Source organism: Gordionus sp. m RMFG-2023, unplaced genomic scaffold, assembly GCF_954871325.1.
Source record: "Gordionus sp. m RMFG-2023 unplaced genomic scaffold, tfGorSpeb1-WG-v2 contig_368, whole genome shotgun sequence".
Lineage (NCBI taxonomy): Eukaryota > Metazoa > Nematomorpha > Gordioida > Chordodea > Parachordodidae > Gordionus > Gordionus sp. m RMFG-2023.
This window is the reverse complement of record NW_027051101.1, coordinates 133-9,990: the sequence shown is the minus strand read 5'-3', so window position 1 is coordinate 9,990 and position 9,858 is coordinate 133. Positions and strand designations below refer to the sequence as shown.

The 9,858-nt window shown below is 28.2% G+C and overlaps 2 long non-coding RNA genes across 2 annotated transcripts; both read right to left on the bottom strand.

Annotated features, from left to right (window-relative positions):
- On the bottom strand, positions 1–2,335 carry LOC135930731 (uncharacterized). Its single transcript, XR_010572875.1, has 5 exons — positions 2,259–2,335; positions 1,318–1,398; positions 1,030–1,107; positions 722–799; positions 1–84 (listed from the first exon to the last, which is right to left on the bottom strand). It is a non-coding gene; the product is annotated as an uncharacterized LOC135930731 (long non-coding RNA).
- A 5,301-nt stretch (positions 2,336–7,636) lies between these two features.
- LOC135930729 (uncharacterized) lies at positions 7,637–8,537 on the bottom strand. Its single transcript, XR_010572874.1, has 3 exons — positions 8,468–8,537; positions 8,247–8,324; positions 7,637–7,714 (listed from the first exon to the last, which is right to left on the bottom strand). It is a non-coding gene; the product is annotated as an uncharacterized LOC135930729 (long non-coding RNA).
- Positions 8,538–9,858: the final 1,321 nt, after the last annotated feature.

Genomic DNA, 9,858 nt, shown 5'->3' with positions numbered 1-9,858 from the left:
CGCAATTGCAAGTCACACATCCATTATCATCCAATTGATAACCATTTGGGCAAAAAGGACACTTTAGTTTAATTTTAGGGCAATCTTGTGAATAGGATAAAAATTCATATAATGTATAATTTAAAAAAAAAATTTTAATTTAAGACAGAACCTATCATCACAATCGAAAATTATTTTAGACCAAACAACCCAATCTTTTTTTTATGAAACATCTGCTACTGCTACTGCATCACTCTATCTACTTAAGTGTTTATCTCTTCCATCTAATAGCTTGTTTTATGACTCACATTCCTTACACTAGATTCTTTTTGCTCCTTTTCTTGATATTTTATTAAACTTCTTTTATTGTTTTTTATAGTTTTATTATAATACAACCTATTAGGTGCATTTACTATAAAGAAAAAATTGATTGCCTAGAGCCCGACTGAATTCGTAAAAGCTGGGTTAAAAGATAAGGAAAGGAAAACATTAAGATAGTTCATGTGGTTGGAGCCACAGTGGGGTGCATCGAAGAAAAAAAGTAAAAGCATCGATAATAATTAGAAAGGTGAAAAGAGGTGATAAATAGAGATTTGGCACTTGATACAGGAAAGTATAGAGGAAATGATTGAATAAAATTCTGATCATTCTTTAATGAACGACAACAGAACTAGATAAAGAAGACTGATAATAATCATTTTAGCCAAAAATAACATTTTAATAATAATGAGAATTAATATACTGCAACGGCAGGTTCTACATCCATTTTGATCGACTTGATTGCCATTAGCACACTCCTTACATTTAAAAAGGGGACAATCTTGAAAAATATATTATATAATATTTTTTATATTTATAACTTGATTTATGCAAATTTTATCAAGATTCTGTATAGTAAGCTTTATATTTATAATCTATAAAGAGGTGAGCAAATCTTAAGGTTATTAAGGCTGACATTATTTTTGACCAAACATCATGATAATCAAACAAATAGGTTTTATTATCGATGATTTTACAATAAAATAATTCTAATAAAATATGAAATATTACCGCATTGGCAAGTTTTACATCCGTTTTCATCGACTTTATTACCATGTATACATTCTTTGCAACCTAACTGGAAGCAATCTTTTAAGATTTATATAAATTTATAAAATTTTAATGATTTTAAAAGTTTTAAAGTTCAATAATGTCAAAATATCTTTTAAATGTGCTACAAAATCTTAAATTTGTCTGACTATATATAAATATAATTATCTAACTTTCACACAATCTAATATAGCAGGCTTAATTTTAACAAAATACTTTATTTTTATATAATTATAGGTGTATATTAACTGCAACGGCAGGTTCTACATCCATTTTCATCGACTTGATAACCATTTGAACATTCCTTACTACATTTTAGCAGAGGGCAATCTTGAAAGATTTTATTTAAAAGTTATTTTTTTTAGGTTATATAGGTGATTAAATATTATAAAAGTTATATTTATCTTATTCCCAATATTAAGAGATCCATTTCAATATAATAAATCATTAGCTATTCCAGCTGATACTAAATGAATTAAAAAGAGACCCACAAAGAGCGGTTTTTTCCCATACTTCGGGTGGAGATGGGGCGAATTAATCTTTTTCAAAGTTTAGGTGAAGGACGGGTGGTTTAGATATTAATATAAAAGTATTATAAAACAAACGTTTCACCTACCATTGTCGGGAGTGGGGGTTGTTTACGCCGATGTCAGTAATAGCATTATTTATTGTTTATTTGAGTTTAAAAAAAACTTCTCAAAAGTGCAATCTGAGGCTATTATTCATATAAAATATTTATTCAAAAACACAGCTATTATAATCTATCGTATATTACAAAAAATAATTTAGGTCGATGCGCCTTTTCACTTGGTTACTTAGTTTTCCGCTTAAATAATTTACATGAAAATTCTATAAATTTTTTTTATTAAATGCAGAGTTTTATTTATAGAAATATGGAAAACCAAAAAGGCGTGACACCATTATCTTATTTATATTCAGCCATGCTTAGAAATCATTTTGATGAATGAATCATTAGTCAATGTAAGCATATATGCCATTAATCGGCATAATTACAATATTATCAGAATTATTTAGAAAAACATTTATTTATATAAAAGTGATTTGCTTGGTGGAACACGAGGCCTCAGTTATTAATCAAATTGTACGGAATGAATTTAGCGTATTAACGGATAATAAGAATCATGTTGTTTTATCAAAATCATATAAATTTAAGAATTAAATATATTTACCTACAGGTTCGCTGATTGTTGTGTAGTTTTGGCAAAAGTAGTTGGAAAGAATGGAGCAGAATATTTAAAATATCAACTTTTAGAGAATAATTTTAATGAGTAAAATTTTGTTGATTTTAAATTTTTTATACCATTTTAATTATAAAAATCAAAATGTAAAACAATACGGTTTTTTTTGAAACCTATTTTGAATATAACTATTTAACTAATTATTTTATAAATGGCCTTGAGGTATAATAAGACTAATAAAAATTACTGTAGTTTAATCTGATTTTTCATGGCGAATTATAATAAGATGTGGATCAAGTCCAAACCTTAATTTATGGCAGTTAAATATTTTATGTTTTGAGCTAGATATCTATATAGATAACCGGATATTAAAAAAATTATATTTTAAATGACATGCCAATTAATAATTTTATCAAATTTTTGAATAAATAACTTGTTTGTCATATAGTAGATGTTACTCTAAAAGACCAAACCTCAAATTATGGCATTAAATATTTTTAAGTTATGAGCTAGATAACTATAACGATAACTGGATTTTTTAAAAAAAATTGTAAATGGCATGCCAAATGACCTTATCAAATTTTTGACTTGTCGTTATATATAACTTTTTTATCATGTAGTAGAAGCATATATTATTAATTATTTAAATATAAATTTTGGTAGAAGAAAAATTTAAAATAATTAATTTTTAATATTTTGTAAAAAAAATAATTTTTTTTTTTTTCTCTTTAGCTTTCACCTTTTCTACTGGTAAGCTCCTTCAACATCTCTCTCCACTTTATGTTATTTATACAATCTCTTTTATCTATTTTATACTTCGCACTAACTTTATGGCCCCATTGAAGTTTTGGCCTACCTCTTTTACGTTTGCCCATCACTTCCAAACTCTCAACTTTATTTCCTATGTAGTTCATAGGCCTTCTCATTGTGTGCCCATACCACCTAAGTCTGTTTACCATTAACTTAGTCTTAATAGGCACTACCTTTAAGCTACTTAGTATTCTTGTACTGCGCACTTTATCCTTTCTTGTTACCCCAGCAATCATCATTCTCATCTCCATAGTTTGTAGACTTCTCTCGTCTGATTCTTTGGTTGGCCATGTTTCCGAACTATATAGAATAGTTGGTTGGACTATGGAACTGTAAATTTTTCCCTTTAATTTGTGTGGGATTCTTTTGTCAAATAGCACTCCAGATAAAGATCTCTACTTTAACCACCCTTGATTAATCTTACTCTTTATCTCTTTTTCTATTGTGCCGTTTGTTTGTATAGTGGAGCCCAAATATTTGCAGCTTTCAATTGCGGATATCTGCCATTCATTTATATCAATAATCTCTGTTTCATCTCCTCCTATCATCATATACTCCGTCTTTTCTCTATTTACTTTTAATCCATGCGTTTCTAGTATATGTATCCAACTCACTAACCTTTCTTTCATTTCATCCTTGGATTCGGCAAGTATCACAATATCATCTGCAAATATCATATTCCACGGGACTGTTTGAGGTATAGACTGTGCTAATACATCTATTACTGTAATGAAGAGAAGTGGGCTGAGAGCCGACCCTTGATAAACTCCTTCGGCTATTGTGAAGCCTGCTGAAGTACCTGTTGTGCTACGGACCATTGTTGTATGTCCCATATACATATCCTGTATTATTCTTATATATTTTTCGGGAACTTTTTTGTGGCGTAGCGCCCACCAGATAAGTTTTCTTGGGATTCTATCGAAGGCCTTTTCTAGATCGAGAAAGACCATGTGTAGTTTTTGTTCTTTTCCCTGTACTTTTCACTCATTTGCCTAATTGCATGGATAGCATCGGTTGTTGATCTAGGCATAAAGCCAAACTGTGTCTCTCCTATTTCGATTATATCTCTTAATCTTTTTTCTATTATTTTTTCGTATAGTTTCAGACAGTGTGACATTAGTTTTATGCCCCTGTAATTTTGACAATTGTGTGGATCCCCTTTATTTTTGAAGATAGGAACTAGATAGCTCTGCCTCCATTTTTGGGGAACCTCTTCATTTCCAAGTATTTTATTGTACAGATTTGTGAGGAGATGTATTCCATCATCTCCTAGTGCTTTAAGGCTTTCTATTGGAATATCGTCTGGACCACTAGCTTTGTTGTTTTTCATATGCTTGAGGCATTAGATTATTTCTTGTTCTGTTATAGGTTGTACAAGGTTTTGACAAGGGGAGTGTTCGTCGAGATGCAATATGTGGGAATTAAAGTTGAGAAGCTCCTGAAAATATTCTTTCCATATATTCATTATTTCTTTTTCCTTTATTATCAATTTCCCATCTTTATTTTTGATTACTTTCGGAGCTCCGTTTATATCCCTAGAGTTCTTTTCTCGCTGTTTGGCTAATCTGTATATTTTATTTTGCCCTTCTTTGGTATGTAGATCTTCGTACATGTCATCGTATGCCATAGATTTGGCCTTAGCCACCGCCTTTGTAGCTAATCTCTTGGATTTTTTGTATCTTGACTTGTCATCTGCATTTTTGGATTTGTACCATATTTTATAAAGCGCTTTTTTCTCCTGTATAGTGGTTTGTACCTCTTGATTACACCACCATAGTTCTTTGTATGATTTGTTGCCTCCTCTTGTCAAGCCTAGTGTCGATTTTGCAGTGTCTATTAATCTGGATGAAAGGTCTGTCCAGATTTTTTCACTGACTTGTGAGGAATTTATTGTCTCAATGTTTGCATTGATTGCAAAGGCATCTGTCATTGTTTTTAATTTGCCCCATTTGATGCATGGTTCCAGTTTTATCTTATTCTGAGTGGATTTATTTGAGATTTGTAAATCCATGATTAGTAGCTTGTGTTGCGCGGCGATATCTTCTCCTGGGATGACTTTGAGTCTATTACATCTTTTAATCTTCTGCAAGAGATTAACATGTAATCTATCTGTGTTTTCCTTGTACCACTTTCGTATGTTATTAAATGACTATCTTTTTTCCTATAGTAGGTGTTGGTTAAGGCAAGGTCGAAGGCTTGCGCAAATTTCAGTACGTGCTCTCCTTCATCATTTCTCTCTCCGTATCCAAAACCACCATGATGTCTTTTGTAGCTATCTCTTGCTTTCCCCACATGCGCATTTAAGTCACCACCAATTATGACTAGGTCTTCCTTAGGGATTTCCATCACTTCTTCATCAAGGATAGCTCTAAAGTCATCTTTTTCTTCTTCCTTGCAACCCGTTTTAGGAGCATATACTGATAGGATGTGTAGTATTGATTGACCAATGCAGAGTTTTATCTTCATTAGTCTATCAGAGATCCTGTTAACTTCTACATATTTTATGAAAAAAAAATAAAATAATATATGTTATTTATTTTATCTGGTTATGCTTGGGTTTTATCGCTTTCGGAGAAAGAAATTATTCTATTCAAAATGTTAAAAGCAGTAAAACATTCTTATATGTTAGCAAAAATGTTCCGGCAATGTGTTAACTTTAAATCCTTTTTTGAGCCAGTTTTTTTTATATTTAAGACTCCCAATTTATCAGAAATGAATACCTACTCTATGAATTTTATATAATTTTGCCATAAATTTTTGAAATTAGTATAATTTATATTAGTTTTTCCATCGATTTTTTATATTGACTCAAAAAGGTTTATGGCAAAATTGTCAACAATTCATAAGATAGATAATTGAAACATGCTGGAATACATTTCCGATAAAATCATTTTTAATTTATTTAAAAAATCGCTCAAAAAATGATTTAAAGTTAACAAAAACAACACATTTCCGGAAAAAACACATTGTATATTATTTTTTTCAAATTTAAATCAATTTTGAGCTCATTTTTTCTAAAAATCTGATTTTATTGGAAATGTATTCCTACATGCTTAGAATACCTATTCATATAAAAAAAACTAATGTAAATTTTATTAAGTTTAAAAATCCATGTGCAAAATTTCGATTATGTCAAAAAATTATTTGAAAAAATAACATATTTAATGAAAATACATATTGTCGCTAACATAATATGGGCATAGATATTGGTATTAACATAGACTGCTCAACAATTAAAAAAACGTGTTTAAAATAATCGATATTTGCAAAATAGCAACCTTGTTTTTATGATAATTTTATCTTTATTATTAAAAGGTTAAAGTGGGCAGTACAAGAATACTAAGTAGTTGAAGTGCTTATTAAGACTAAGTTAATTGTAATGTCGTGATATGTAGATAGTTAAACAATATTATTTTATTCATGCAAATATTTCCTGTTATGAGTTTGTTTAATTATATCATAATACTTATCGATATATTCAAATTTTTCTTATTATACGTTTAATTATATTATAATATTTGTCGATAAATTCAAATTTTAGTTTTGTGTAGTGTTGTTAAATGGCTCGTTTTGAGCCGAATTTTAAAAACGGCTAACTCAATATTTTATCCAGAATACTATTACGCAAGCCTGAATATTTTGTTTGTAGAAGGAACAAAGGTTTAGACATCTATTAGCAAAATCTCGAGACTTAGGCAATATTTTTCTGGCTAAAATATTGAGTTAGCCGTTTTTAAAAATCGGTTCAAAACGAGCCGTTTAACAACACTAGTTTTGTGTAATTTTCATGTTTACCAGTAGATAATATTTATGATAAACAGAAAAAAGCAAATTGAAAATAGATTTGAATATTTAGTTTTTTTTTAGTTTATAAATTGTCTAAATATATTTTTGAATAGCGATAATTGTAAATAATTTAATTTATGAGTATAAAAACTCTAATTTTTTACCTCGCCATCATTAATTTTTTTAATCTTTAATTTTTAATTTATATTAATTTTATTTTTCTTTTATTTTGATTATGTTTTTACCTTATATTTAAGTATTTAATAAAAGATTTAGTATCATTTTAGTTCTAACTTTTCTTTATTTGACAACGGTTCTAATCTCCCATTCCTAAAAATTTTATTATTTTACAATGATGTTGGAGAGTGGAGGCGACAGGGCAATTTCAACAATTCAGTCTAATTAACTCTGAAAAGAAATTTTAAATAAAGGGGGAAGGATATGTATGAAATGACTATCGACACTAAGACAAAGAATAAGAGCAATAAAATATTGGTATCAATATTAATGGTCGTAATTCGGAAAAGAATAGAATTAAAGAATTTGTCACAAGAGATCGTTATAGGTACAAGTAATCGTTTATATATAATATTAGGTTATGGATTAACCAAAAATCTTCATAGAAACGGATTTTCGTCATTGTATTTTTAAAGTGCTGAATATCTTATTATATGATAATTATCTTGCTTTTGTACGAATCGAATGTAATATGTTAATTTTAACATAATAAATTTTTAAAATTGTAATTTTATCAAGGTATAAATTACTGCAACGGCAAGTTCTACATCCATTATCATCGATTTAATAACCATTAGAACAGTACTTAGTACAATTTACCAAAGGAGGGCAATCTTGAAAGATTTTATTAAAAGGATAATTTTTTTGAAAATTTATCTTATGATCAAATGTAAAAGAACAATCAAATAAACTCACCGCGTATTACAATGGATAGAATATCAAACTGTTTTATATATTTTAAATTATTGTGTGAGACATTCCAAACTTTGTAAAACTTATTTTAGAGAAAATATTTAAGAAGAATAGTCATCTCCGCTTTATACCTAAGTCGCTATCAATGTCAATATAAATGTCTGTAGAGAATTTCTAATTCTAGCGTTAATTTCAAGACATGATTAAAATACGTAGATAGGGAACGAAAGAAAGAAAATAAAGAATAATTAAACGTTTAAGATAGCAAAAAGGTTTAGTATAATAGATGGATTTGGGAAAGGCTTTAACCAGATGACGCATGACAGATGAAAATGGAAAAGTAAAATTCTAAAAATAGAGAAAATTCATTCTGACCGCTCAGAACGAAGATGACTGAAAATGTTTATTAGCCATATTTAAAAAAAAACATAGTTTTAATAGAAATAAACATACTACAACGGCAGGTTCTACATCCATTTTCATCGATTTGATTGCCATTAGCACACTTCTTGCATCTCAACAAAGGACAATCTTAAAAGTAGTATATATTTGATAAAGTTCACAATATTTATCCAACTCTCTTAAATAATCGAATAAATTGTAATAATGATTATTAGCTTTGAAATGATTTCAATTTAATTTAAAATTACATTTAATAAAAATATGAATATTACTGCATTGGCAAGTTCTACATCCATTTTCATCGACTTCGTTACCATAAATGCATTCTTTACAACGCAACTGAAGGCATTCTTTAAAGATTTATTTTGTATTAATTTATGATGGCTCTATATAATATTTTTAAAATATTGGGACTGACTATATCTTAATATATATAATTATCTAACTTTTACTTGAATCAAATAAATAAGCTATTTTTAACAAAAAAGAGCAATTTTAAAAAATTGTAATTTTAGCAAGATATAAATTACTGCAGCGGCAAATTCTACATCCATTTTTATCAATTTGATGACCATTAGGACAGACCGTATTACATCTTATCAGAGGGCAATCTTGAAATTTTATTTAAAAGTAAAAATTTTTTTAAAGTTATACATATAGTGCTGATTATAATAATATGAATGTATATTTATCTTATTATCTGCCACAAGTTAAAAGAACATTTAATGAATCATATAACCTATTCCATCTAGAATCATATGGATAACATTGCAAACTGCTTTACAATATATTTTTTTTAGTTTTCAGTGGATGTAGGTCAATGTGATACATCGAAAACATAATTTTAGATACATTACACATTTTAGGAAAAAAAGAATAATCTCCACCTTAATTAGCATTTGAAATTTCTATAATTGACTAAAAATAAATGTATACAAATGCATTTCTAAACTAAGCTCACATCTTCTAACTTTATTCATTAATTTTCTATAATCATTTTCAGTTTGTATAGCCATTCGCTGGAAGAACTTACCATTTGAATAATATGATGTAAAACGATAAATTTTTAATAGATTAACTAAGTCGTCTAAACTAGTGACTTGCAGGTTCAATTATTTTCATACCAAACCCAGTTATTTAGTTTTAAATCAGAGTTTTAATTATAATTATAAAAAAAATTATATGGAAAACCAAAATAGCGTGTCAAAAGTTGATTTGGAAAAAAAATTGATTATAACTAAAATTTCAAATGTAGTTAATTTAGTATATTTTTGTAAATGGAATATGATTTAAAATATATTCATTAGATTATACTTAATTATTTTCATGATAATATATCGTTGTCTCAATGAGATATTGAATCATATTTTCAGTTATATGAACTTCATACACATTAGAACCTGCAAAGTAATTTATTAGCGGGCCGAGCTCGCATTTTAAAAAATTTCGTGTCCGAGCCCATCCGATACATATTTTTAGTTCTAGTCCGTGTCCGACTAAAAAAAAATTGGAATTTGATTATAAATATTACATTTGATTTATCATTTGTATTTTGTTTATGTTCTGATCTTTTAAGAAATTACTTTAATTTGGATCCATTCTATAAACAATTTTATAAATGTATAAATTTGAGGCTATTTAGTTGAAAAGATCTTTGAAAACA